At 44.1% G+C, this 13,426-nt stretch overlaps 1 protein-coding gene across 5 annotated transcripts in view; it reads left to right on the forward strand.

Annotated features, from left to right (window-relative positions):
• The window catches only part of FBXO10 (F-box protein 10), a 49,089-nt gene that overhangs the window by 3,320 nt on the left and 32,343 nt on the right, over nucleotides 1–13,426 (forward strand). The window lies entirely within an intron of this gene.

A 13,426-nucleotide genomic window follows, 5' to 3' on the forward strand; every position in this document is an offset into this window, starting at 1 on the left:
GACAGTAGGCATTATTGAAATTTTCCTTGGCATGTTGTTAGGGATTTGGGGGGCAAGGTTTTAATTTAAAAATGAAGGATCTTCAGTTCCCTCAACTTTTCTAAGAATCAAACAATAATCACTATGTTTATTTCATTGTCTTTGTTTTAAACTTTTAAAAATATGATATGTAACAACGCATGCAGGAAAAAAACACAGATGTATCGTTAACAATTCCAAGGGAAATACACATGTACCTACGGCCTATGTCGAGAAATGGAACATTACCAGTACTCAGCAGCACCCGCCTCCAAATCAGAGCCTCCTTCCCAAAAGAAATCACTATCTGGACTTTCATGAGAATCATTTCTTTGCTTTCCTTTGTAGTTTTGTCGCCTATATTTGCATCATTAAACAATATAGTTAACTTTTGCTAGTTTTTTAACTTTATACATAGAGAATCATGCTGTGTGCATTTTGTGTTTCATTCTTTTGCTCAACTTGTTTGTGAGCTGCATGCATGTAATGAATGACCTTAGTTATTTTCATTGCTAACAGTGTTTCATGATATGCATATGCCACAGTATGTTTATTCAGCCTGTAGTTGACAGATGCTTGTGTTGCTTTAGTTTCTGAGTCTCAAGAACAGTTGCAGCCAAGAACATCCTTAGATGTTTTCTATTGTGTATGTGAACAAGTGTCTTTAGGTTATATATGTTGAAGTGGAATTGCTTTGCTAGAAAATGCCAAACTGTTTCTAAGTGATGTACCAATTTACTTTCCTACCAGCAGTATATGAGAGTTCCAGTTGCTTCACAGCCTTGCAAATGCTTGATATTGTCAGTTATCAATTTTTAAACTACTCTCATGGGTGTATAATGATAACTCTTGTGGTTTTCATTTTCTTTTCTTGGTTGCCACTGATGTTGAACACTTTTTTATTGGTTAATTGGGTGGCCTCTTTTGTAAACTGCCTATTAAAGTGTTTGCTTATTTTTCATTTTTCTTATTGATTTGTCAGAGTTCTTTATATATTTTGGTTAGTGGTCTCTTGTCAGTTATACATTTTAAAAATATCTTCTCCTACTCTGTGACTCTTTTTTCACCCTCTTAAATAGTGGTAACTTAGATCCTATTCTCTAGAAGCATGGTCTGAAATGGGGATTCTTGTTCAAGTAATATATGGGGATAGGTGCTCAGGAAAAGGAGAATGAAAGAAGCAGGATGGGGGAGGAGGGCAAGAGAGGTATAACAAGTGAGGTAGCAGTTCTCTGGAGAAAGGGACATTGTGAGTTATCAGCTGACCTTGTATCTGGGGGAGGGGTGTGCTAACCAATAAAGAGGATCTGGGTGGGGCACCAATAGTATTCCCTACAGTCCATTTGGATGCATTCCCTTATGTTAAGTTCAGTCTTTTAAGATGCGTCTTCTCCAGGATTCTGGGCGGTCACAATTTCTGGGAAAACTTACAAGAGGAAGATCAGTGGGGCTAACTACAGTCCCTGCTGCTCCAGTTAGTCCGGAGGTCTAACTGATACCCACCCTCCTCCTCCATCCTTCATTTTAACTCCCTCCTTTGTCCCTTGAGTGTGTGAGAACTCAGAGATGAAGCCATCTGGGTCTGGAAGTTTGTTGTCTTTTGTTATGTTGGGATTTTTTTCAGATTTTTTTTTTCCTTTTTCTCCCAAAGCCCCCCGGAACATATTTGTGTATTTTTAGTTGTGGGTCCTTCTAGTTGTGGCATGTGGGACGCCGCCTCAGCGTGGCCTGATGAGCAGTGCCATGTCCTCACCCAGGATCCAAACTGGTGAAACCCTGGGCCACCAAAGCAGAGAGCGTGAACTCAACCACTCGGCCACGGGGCTGGCCCCATGTTATGTTATTTTTGAACACAGCTTCAATGTTTTTAATGGTTCTAGGACAATTTTAAAAATTTCTTCTTAAGTTACTTTCAGTAAGTAATATTTTTCTAGAAATTTGTCCCTTTGAAGGTTTCAAATTTATTTATATAAAGTTTATAATATTTCCTTGTTCTTTTAATATCTGCAACATCTGTAGCGATATCCCCCTTTCCATTCTGATTTCGTTTTTATGCTTTCCCTTTTTTTCCTTCAGTTTCAGTAGAGGTTCTTTTCAAAGAACTGACTTCTGTCTTCATTGATGTTCTCCATAGTAAGTTTGTTTTCTATTTCATTAAGTTCTGCTCTTTTATTTTTTTCATTCTACTTTCCTTGGATATATTTTGGTTTTTTCCTCTAACTTCTTGAAATGGATGCTTGGTTCATTAATTTTTATCCTTTTAATTTGTATTCTTTCCATTTAAGGCTACACGTTTTCCTCCAATTATTGCTCAGCAGGAGCTCAGTTTGAGTATGTCGTGTTTCAGTCATCTGTTGCTAAATATTTTCTAATTTCCATTGTGATTTCCCCTTTGACTCATAGGTATCTTAGAAATGTGTTTCTTAATTTCCAAACATGAGTGTTTTCTAGTTATCTTTTATTAACTGATTGGTCACTGAGCTTGTTCTGTATAATTTTAATCCTTTGAAATTTCTGTTAGGACTCTGTTTATGGCCAGTTTTTATAAATGTTACATGTATGCTTGAAAGTAATGTGTCTTCTATAGTTACTAGATTCAACGTTGTATGTAATGCCTTTAGATCAAGTTTATTAATTCAAATCTTCTTTATCCTCACTGATTTTTTTTTTTTGCCCATTCTACCTATTATAGAGAGAAATGTGTTAAAATATCCAACTATATTTATGAATTTGTCTACTTCACCTTTTAATTTTTTGCTTTATATTTTTGAACCCTATTACTAAGTGCATACAGATATAAAGTTGTTCTATCTTCCTGGCGAATTTACCTTTTAGCCTTATGAAGTTGCTCTTTTTATCTTTAGTAAAAGAATTTTTTTTTGCCTTAACTCTATTTTATCTGATTTGAGTATAGCTACACCATCCTTTTTTGGTTAATCTATGCAGGGTGTATCTTTTCCCATCATTTTAGTTTCATCCTTTCTGTATCTATGTGTTTTAAATATGTCTCTTCTAGACAGCATATAATTGGGTTTTGTTTTTTGTAGGCTGTTTTTGTCTCTTAACTAGAACATTTAGTCCATATTCGTTTAGTATAACCACTGATGTATTTAGGTTTAAGTCTGCCTTCATATTTTATGCTTTCCATGTACTTGTCTTGCTCATACTCCATTTCATTTTAGCTCTTTCTTCCCTTCTTTGGGGTTATTTTTTTTCTTTTCTTTTCTCCTTTTTTTTTTTTTCTCCCCAAAGCCCCCCGATACATAGTTGTATATTCTTTGTTGTGGGTCCTTCTAGTTGTGGCACGTGGGATGCTGCCTCAGCGTGGTCTGATGAGCAGTGCCATGTCCGCACCCAGGATTCGAACCAACGAAACCCTGGACCGCCTGCAGCGGAGCGCGCGAACTTAACCACTCGGCCACGGGGCCAGCCCCTCTTTGGGGTTATTTTTAATCATTCACTTTTTTTCCTTCTACTAGTTTGGACATTATGTAGTTGCTCTTATTTAATGGTTACCTTTGAAATTTTAATTTAACCAAAGTTGATAAATTATGGAGGTGATAAATATCCCCGCTTTTCTTTTGGTCAGGATGAGCACCTTAGACCACTTGGACTCTATCCCCTTCTGCTTAGTGGTAGACGAGTTCTAATACCTTGTGTCAGCTTTGATTAGAGTCATTTAAGGACCCACAGAGGGAAGAAATGTGATGAAGGAGGAACAAAATGAGAGAGCAGAGAATTTACTTGAGAAACTTTATGTTTCTTGGGACTCTTTTGGTTGCAAGTGATCAGCTTAGACTGTCCTAACTTTAAAAAGAAAATCCGTTGGCTTACAAAACTGCAGAGCTGAATCCAAGGGCTCAAAAAATATTTTTCGGGCCCCCTCTCTCTCCATCTCTCAACCTTGCTTATCTTAATTTGGCTTCGTTCTTCAGATGATCTCTCCTGAGTTGTCGCCATCCCTGGCAAGGGGGATGGGATATTCTGATTGTCTACTTGGGGTCAAGTTTCCATCCTATGTGGTGGAGGGCTGAGGCACTGGGAATGACGGACCACCAGGACTACATGGAATGGGAGTGGAATTCCTCTAAGGAACCAAAAGAGGGAAGGTGTGCCGGGCAGACACAAGTTATTGCTACTGTGGTCCCCTACACTGAGTAATAGGTGGAAGAATGATGCAAAGAAAGAAGAGGGTTAGAGATGTTGTGTTTGGAATTAACTCACTTAGTCTGTAGAAGAAAAGAGGAGGAGGACGTCACCTGTTCAGGAGCCCACTAACAGAAAAGGAGGAGTCTGGTCAAACAGTTTCTTTGCCCACCAACCACTGGGCACTTTGGCATTGTTGGCTGAGGATGTCTTGGTGGGCCACAGCAGCAGAGGTGAGGGAGAGCTGGTGTGGGGCCCTCTCGTATGTGGAAATGTATTCAAAATGTTAGCAGTGGTGCTTGCTATTCTCACAGCTCTTTCCGAGAGAAACTTCTGCATCCACAACCCTTGTTCATGTAGAGGCAGCCCCGGCCAGCCATGTTTTCTTCCATAAAATCTTGCTGTATCGCTAGCCCTATTCAAAACTTACTGGACCAGAGATGGACATCAGACCCAAGAACAGCCAGTTCATAGGATCACCAGGGACCTGTGATGTGACCTAGTGGAAGAAAAGATGCATGTTCTCTCTTAGAAATTTGAACTGGGGACTGCAGAAGGATGCTTAGTTAGAGAAATTGAAGCTGCAGTGTATACAGACAGAAGCCATGAGGTAGAATCAGGCCTTTGAGGAGTCCTGGCTAGCTGATAAATTATGAGGAAGCAGAAGCAACAAGACAGAGAAATGTTTGCGTAGACTTCAGGCAAGAGGAGAATGGAGCACACCCCTGGAGGGGTGAGTCATGTGATAAGTGAAGACCCACAGTCTCCAGCTGCCGTGGGTCCAGATCTTTCATTCTAGACTCTGGGAGACCCAGCCCTGCTATGGTCCTGTTCTTGGATTTCCGTAAAATCCCATATCCTTAATAGTCCACATATACCCTTATGCAAAGCCCTCCCTTATTTGCACTTGCAATCAAAACACTCACTAGAATGGATATTCAGAACTTGGGGCAGTGCCTGCATGGGTGAATTTCTGTTGCTGCCACGCTGTTCCAGTCATACAGTACTGAAAAGGAAAACTCGCTCTCTTTGCCATCGCATGGTTGGCAGCTACAAACCTTGTTGGCTCAGTTACATTAAAGAATCCTCTGCACTCACTCCTTGGCCTGGTGTGTGTCTGCATCGTAGCCAGGAAGGGGGCAGCGAGCCCCGCTCCCTCCATGGGCTCCTTGTTTCTCTACCTCACTACAAAAAACCCTAACTTGACTTATTGACCATACAATTTTTTTCCTAAGATGTTGGAGGGTTGGTTCAAATGCAATACAGAGAAAAAAAAAAGACGGGAATTTAGGGAAAGGGAAGCGTCATAGGAGAGAGGGAATTTATCACCATTTATTGTGTGTTTACCGTATGTCAGGCACAATGTTAAGTGATTTCCATCCATTCTGTCATTTCATGTGCAAAACAACTCCCTGAGGTATTGTTATCCCCACTTTTATAGATGAGGAAGCTGAGACAGAGGATGGTCTGACTCCACTGAATGTGTAATTTCGGGTGTAGAGTAACAATCAGTTGGTGTGGAATTGCCTCAAGCTGAGAGTGATTAAAGAGAAATGGCTGGGAAGCAGTTTGTGGCCGACTGGGAGGCAGGAGGTAGTGGGAAAGAGACACTGGTCACATCGTTCCCTCCACAGACATGCCGTCTGGGAGGAGGCCAGAGGGAGGTGGCCAAGATGTCTGGGTTGGCTGGGGTCCGCTGGGGGTGTTTATTGCTTGTTGCTGCTGTACTGCCCCCTGCTGGCCAGAGGTCTGCTGTCCCCTGGGGTGGATGGGCCTGTTTTCACCAGTTCTGGCTAGAGGTCCTAATCTTTGGGCCAGGCTTCCTAAGAGAGTTCTGCTTTGTCACATCCAACTCCGACACTGTGATACACTAATGCATGATAACTGCAGAATTAAATTCATTCTTGTTTCATGGTCTGTGAGTTTATGTGTCCGTAATGGTGAGGTTAGAAAGTCCTCTACCATCATTTCAAGTTAGGAACCCCAGAATCTCAGAAAGGGAAGTAGGAGGCAGGCTGTTGTAGTGGAAAGAGCAGGGACTCTGGACTCCATCCAGGTGAGGAGCCGCAGCTGTGCTGCTTGCTAACTAAATAAAAAGCGGAGGAACAGTTTATTCCTGGAATTGGAGATAAGAAGACCACTGCCTCTTGGGTTGTTCTAAGCGCTCATTGAGATGACATATAAAAGCACCTGGTTTTCAGTAAGCCCTCAGTACACCTTTACCCCCCGCCCCCCCCAAGACCACCCAGTGACTGAGAACCAGGACCAAAACAGGTTTTGAGCTTCCCAACCCAGTGCGCTCTCCTAGGTGAACCACAGTGAACCGGCGCTGCATTGAGGGTGGGAGAGCTGGCCCTGGGGCTGCAGCCACACTCAAGAAAGCACCATACATGCACCCGAACACATTCTGGTCGGTGTCATCCAATTTCAAAGCTGACAATAAGAAACAGCTGGTTATTTCTCAGGCTGAAGACAGCTGAGATTTGAAGAAATGCTGAAAAGCCCAGCTGAGACTTTTGTCATCTTCAAAGTTTTGTTTTGTCTCATTTGCAATAGGCTGTGTATGTGTGTAGGTGTAGGTATGTGTACAGGGCCCTTACATGGTTCACAATATTTTGTTCTTTGTGTACTTTCAAACTAAAATCTACAAAACTAGGGAAATTTACTTTGATTTGAAGAAAGATCTAAAATTACTAACCCATTGCAGTTGCTCAGTTAATACACTTTGTACTTATTTACACTAGTGTTTAGTATGCCTCATAATGTGGGAGGAAATTTTCTTTTCCTTTGTTGATACTAAATAGAGTTCTGAGCTGTCCTCGATCTTTTGTTTCCCCCTTTTTTATTAAAAACAATGTTCCTGCCACTTTGATACTGATATGGCCTCCCTTAGGTGGGAAGCAAGTACATTTTCTTCGTTATACAGCGTCATTAAAGCAGAGTTAAGTCCTCTGGCCTCAAAATTACCCAATGAGGGAGAGGGAGAGCTCAATTAGAAGCCCATCAGGTCTGTTTTGCCTGAGTCACCTCAGTATGGGGTAGGGCCTTTTGTGCTGGGACTCAAGGCTGCTCCCCACTGCCCCCCAAATTAATGAAAACTCTATGAACTGATCCATCTGGCCTTTCTCCCTGACCCCTTCAGACTCGGGGAGCTGCAGCCAGACCGAACTCCGTACTGTGTCTTCAGCTGGCTGGAGGTCGCCCTCCAGGGGCCTTGCTGACACTCCTCTGCCTGCAGTCTCCATCCTCCGGATGCCCCAGTCTATTCATGTCTCAGAGTCCAGCTCAGATGCCACCTCTTCTGTGAAGCTTAGCTTAATGGTTAAAAACCTAGTCTTTGGGGGTCAGGCCTGGCTTCAAAAGGGGCCTCTGCTGCTCTCTAGTAAATGATTTGAGGTAAGTCATTCATCACATAAGTTCTCTCTGGCTTAGTTTCTTCATCTGTAAAATGAAGACAATAATGCTTTAAATCAGCACTTCTTGGGGGCTGGCCCTGTCGCTGAGTGGTTAAGTTCATCCACTCTGCTTGGGCGCCCCGGGGTTTCACCAGTTTGGATCCTGGATGAGGACATGGCACCGCTCATCAGGCCATGCTGAGGCGGTGTCCCACATGGCACAACCAGAGACACTCACAACTAGAATATACAACTATGTACCGGGGGGCTTTGGGGAGAAGCAGCAGCAAAAAAAAAAAAGAAGAAGAAGAAGAAGATTGGCAAGGGATGTTAGCTCAGGTGCCAATCTTTGAAAAAAAAATCAGTGCTTCTTAAGTGTATGGTGCACATGAGTTCTCTGGTGATCTTGTTAAAATGCCGGTTCTGATCCAGTAAGTATGGGCTGGGGCCACGAGTTGGCATTTCTAACCAGCTCCTAGGTCCTGGGAACAACACTGTGAATTGTAAGGCTTTAGAGAGGTGTTGAGAGAATACAATGAAATAATGCATGAAAAGTGGTTAATATTGTGCCCTTCAAATAGTTGTGCTTAGTCAATGGTAGCTGCTGCTGGTTTTGTTGCATTTTATTATTGTTGGCTGATTCCCCAAGCTGGAGGTCACACTTTTATTCTTTAAACAGGGGCTTTCCTCTTTTATGGCACTGAGCACTTTTTCCCTTGTTCTGTTGTTTTGGTTCTTTTTGAGGGGATGGGGGTAGAGATATCTTTGTCTCCTGCCAGACTTGAGGGTGAGGTCTTTATCTTATTCCTGATTCCCCCGCGTGGTCTTCTTACACACAGCAAGTGTTGACAACACACTTGGGTTTTATTCACTTCTTTTTTATTCCACAGGGCTCTGTGTCGCGCTAGGGATTCTAGAGCTAATGGTTTGGATAGTCTCAGCTCTTCTACTATTCCAGATCATGGTGATGGTGGTCCATTCAGTAAATGTTTCCTGGGCACCTAATACCGACCAGGCACATAGTTCTAGACACAGTACAAAGCAATGATACAGTTTCTGCCCTTAAGGAGCTTACATTTTACTCGGGGGAGACAGACAATAAAGAAAAGCATGTTATATAAAAGCTGATAAGCTCCTGAGAGTGGAGAATGCATCTCACTGATCAAGTGAATGTCCCCAGAGTCTATGTTCAGGCGCTCTCCACCGGACCACCCTGCCCCTGCATATGCTCTCGCACTTTCCACAGGGCTGGTCTGTATGGTGTAACTCGGTACTTCCTCATGGCCCTTCACCCGCAAACCCACTCACACAGAGTGTTAGCGAGCTATAAGAGGTCCGGAGAGCTTTTATTCCTGACCCCAACTTGCCTACCCATCATGGTGCTCAGCAAACTCCATTGCCCAGAGAACCCCCCTCTCAGAAGCAGTGGGGGTCTCGACAGCAACACAAAACAGAGCACAGCTTTACTTCCAGTGCCTGACACTGACTAGAGTTCTGCCTACTTTTCTAAAGGGGTCCACTCCCAGTTTCTCCTCTACTGAGCCTTTCTCCATTTCCTGCCCTTTAGATTCTAGGCTGGCGAGGACTCGCTCATCACACTTCTCTCTCTCCACTCTCTCTCTAGTGATCTCATCCCATCCCATGGCTTAAATGTCACTCAGGGCTGTTCAAATGTCATTTCCTTAGAGACCTACCTTAACAGCCCCGTCTAAAATAGCACACGTGCGTGTGCACACACGCACATGCACACCCTATGGTCTGTGTTGTTTCTCTTCATAGCATTTATGTTATTATTTTTTAAATGTATTGTCTGACTTTGAAGGTAGGGCCTTTGTCTTGTCAGTACTTGGAACAGTGCCTACCACAACAGTAGATAATCAACAAATATTTGTGACCTTTTTCTTTGGAAATTCTCAAAATCCTCATGAAGTGTAGCAAGACAGTGGTCATTAGCCTGTTTACAGATGGGGAAGTAGGCTCAGAGAGATTAAAGGATTTGCCTCATGGGGCCAGCCGGGTGGTGCAGTGGTTAAGTGCGTACATTCTGCTTCTTGGCGGCCCGGGGTTCGCTGGTTCGGATCCCGGGTGCGGACATGGCACTGCTTGGTAAAGCCATGCTGTGGCAGGCGTCCCACATATAAAGTAGAGGAAGTTGGGCACGGATGTTAGCTCAGGGCCAGTCTTCCTCAGAAAAAAGAGGAGGATTGGCAGCAGTTAGCTCAGGGCTAATCTTCCTCAAAAAAAAAAAAAAAAAGGATTTGCCTCAGGTCACAGGGCTGGGAAGCAGCAGAGCCTACAGGTTGAAAGCCAAGTCTTGTGGGACTCTCCTCCCGAGAGGGGTGCCTCCGCCTCTCCCACTGAGGCTGGGGACGCCAGGTGGCTCAGAGGCATGTGCCTACCTCCAGTGGGCTGTTAGGAGGGTGCCACACAGAGACCCTGTGTTCCCACACTCTTGGGAACACATAAAACAGGGACAGCTGAAGCCTACCCCAGGCCCTGCTCCCTCCCGTCCCAAACAAGTTCCCACAGTTGTTTCTCCAGTCCTTTAGAGGCCTCACACTCCAGGTGCACAGGCCCCAGGGGACATTCGGTGCTTTTAATTCCATACCTCTGAGGCCCCAATGGCAAAAAGGAATGGCAAAACTTGAATCCGTTTTTTTTAAGCGTTACCTGGTTATAGAAATCCCTGTGGCTGCATAGATCCCCATGGAGTCATGTGAAGATATAGTAAATAAAGCCAAATGGAACAACAGGGAATGACTCGAATAGAAGGAAGTCCTCATCTGAGGGGAGGAATTGTCAACCTCCTTCCAGATTTAGCCTTATTCTAGATTCAGCCCCGGGTGTTGCCTAGAGTCAGGACATGGGCAAGTCTGGAGGAAGGCAGGTGCTGAAGGATGGAAAATCCCCTGCTAGGGAATCCTCCTTCCCCTGAGAGGCCAGCTGCAAGGCCCTTTGCTTCCCACTGCGGGGTAGGCATCTTGGAACTCCAAGAAAAGTGAAGCCCCAGTAGTTCCTGTGTCAGGCGCCTTTGCCTAAAATCCCCAGAGACCCTCACATCATCCTGAGGGAAAGAAACTGTCATTTAACATTTGCAAAGTTGTGAGTTTCTGCCCTCCCTATTCTACCCAATATACCTCTCCTGGATGGATCTCCTTAAAACATAGCTATGATCAGGCCACTCCCCTCCTGAGGAACCTACAGTGGACAGAGTACAAACTTCTGAGTTTGCCCCTGAAGCCCTGTACCAAACATGCAACCTGCCCTATGAGAGAGCAGAACTCCAGTGCCTCCAGGGGGCCGGAACTGAGACAACTGGGGAGGTACCTAAGAGCTAGATTTCGGCTCAGTACTGGGGAAGATACTGAAGTCACTGCAGACTAGTCATGGAATGGGCAATCTCAAGGGGTCCAGGAGCTTCAGAATGGTGCCCTTTAGAGTTTCACATGCTTCATCAGTCAGGAATCGCTGTGTTATGCTGTAGTAACAAAAAGCCTGCCAGATTCTTCATGCCTTACCCCAGAACAAAAGCTTATGTTTCACGCATGGCGTGTGTCCATTCTGGGTCAGCAGGGGAGTCTGCTCATCCTATTCACTCGAGGACCCAGGCTTCCAGAGTAGCCATCATCTCAAATGTTGCCAGTGCTGTACCAGGGCAAAAAGAGAGCTTTGGGTGATCTTGCATAGGTAGTTAAGTTCTCCAGCCGAGAACCAGCACACATCTCTTTTACTCAAAATTGACTAGTACTAATCATGTGGCCTCTCAACCACAGGAGGGACCTGGGAAACTGGAATAGTTGGTGAAGAGCACTCCCTCCCAACACAGTGTGCTTTGGATCTTTTCATCGTCACGGCAGTCCTTCGGGGTGGTTCTGGGAAGGCCCACCGAGGCTGGTTTAAAGCTTTTCTTTCCTCTTGAGCGCTGTAAGCTGCACTGGTGCTTAATTCTTCCTATCCCAGGTTGTTATTAGCTGTGTCCATTTCCTGTCACTTTTTCTCACCCTGCTATTCCCCACACTGCATAAGGACTATGTTTGCAAAACAAACGAACTGAGGAATAAAAAGGATTTTTATTCTTTAACTTTTTATTAGCAGTGGAACTTTAAGAATTTCTATGTAGAAATTTCTATATAGATGTAGCAATCTCATGTGGCAAGAAGGGTCCTTGAAGTTGTGTTTGTATAGTAAATTTACATAAGTTTGCAAACACTAATTATTTATCTAAAAATTGGGGTTGAGGCATGATGGCAATTCACCTCTATTAGTAACCCTGTTACTAAGCATGTACTTTGTGCTACGTGTTAGACAGTGTGTTTGGTTCTTGCTGTATTCCCTGTAACTCAGTTGTGGTCGCCCAGTGTATTCCTTATTGATGGGCTGCTATGGTAACTGTGGGAAACTCCTCTGGGACAGAAATTGGCAGTGCTGGGTGCTATGGGATGTCATATGGGCAGACAACTGTTGTCTGGGTTGAATGCTGTTACACAGTGAACAAGGTTCAAGTCAGCGGTGGGGTAAGATGCAGTTCCCAGGGTTGGTGGTTGTAATTTGGGTAGTTGTGCTTTGGGTCTCCTGAGAATTAGAATAGTGACCATTAGCAACATGTCCCAGGGGGAACCCTACTGGGTAGACCTGCAAATGGCCACATGGAAGCCTGTCACCTGGAAGGCTGTATAGATTAGGTTCCTTTAGGGTTAGCTGATTCACTCTTGAACGCCTGTCAGAGTTGTCCCTTGTAGAAGGACAGAACATCGTGGATGAGGCATGTCGGAAAGTAAACAGTATATGGTGCTCCCTGGAAGAACAGCGTACAGTTATAATCAGAGAAGCCAATAAATCAGAAAGTGGGAGGTGAGGACAAGTAGAACAAGGAGCCTAAGAGGTCAGTCAAAGCACTTAATAAGTATCCAAAGATACTCCTTCCAGATGCAGCAATTGGTCCTGGTTCAGATGAGAGGCCTGCTGGGAAGAAATGTGCAGGTGGTTGATAGTTTGTATACTTCCACATAGGAACTTGTTAAAATGGGGATGACTGTGTTCTTCTGGTGGTTTTAAATCGAAGGAGCAAAATAATAAGGAAAAAGGAAGTGAAGTGAGGACAGCTAGAAAAGCACTATAAGTGAGCTCCTCTTAATAGGGAGATAAAAAATTCAGAAAGATAAATGTAAGCTGTGTGGGACACAGGATGAACAGAGGGGCAGCTGCTATGTGGGAGGAGGAGGCTGCATCTGAGCTAGTTAGCAGAAAGGGACTGTGTGAAGGTCAGGGCTAGCCAGAAGAAAGGTAATACATGAAGCCATTGAATTCAGAGAACCGTGTCCAGGTCACCAAGACCTTCTGGAGAGACAGCAAAGGAACATTTTTTATTACCTCATAAATGAGGAGAGCCAAGAACATAGTTGGCGGAGAGGGCCTGAGACTGAACTGCGTCTAACCCACTCCGAGTGGCCCTGGCATCAGAGCTCCTTTCTCCTGCAAATGACACTGTAATGATAAAAGGAGCATGCAAATTAGAAGAGTAATTAGAGGCAGAGCCGTGAAAGGTCTGGGGAGAAGTTTGGGAGAGATGTGGAGTGCAAAGATACGAAGTTGTAAGGATAGAATGAGTCATGGGAGAATGAAATATTAAAGGTTCACTAACCAGAGGTCCTGCTCACCTGTTTCTTCCCCCACTGACTCTGGTCAAGTCCATTGTAGGTAACAATAAATCATGTAATTATCTCTTCTGGTTTGCTTATTGGCATCATTTCCTGAAAGAACCCATAGCCTGGGAAAGAGCAGAATCCTAGTCTCATAGAACTTGGGACAAGTGGACCTGGTACTGGAGTAATCTAGATACCCTGTTGCTTGGAATGATTTTCTTATCT

The sequence above is a fragment of the Equus asinus genome, chromosome 10 (genome assembly GCF_041296235.1).
Source record: "Equus asinus isolate D_3611 breed Donkey chromosome 10, EquAss-T2T_v2, whole genome shotgun sequence".
Classification (NCBI taxonomy): domain Eukaryota; kingdom Metazoa; phylum Chordata; class Mammalia; order Perissodactyla; family Equidae; genus Equus; species Equus asinus.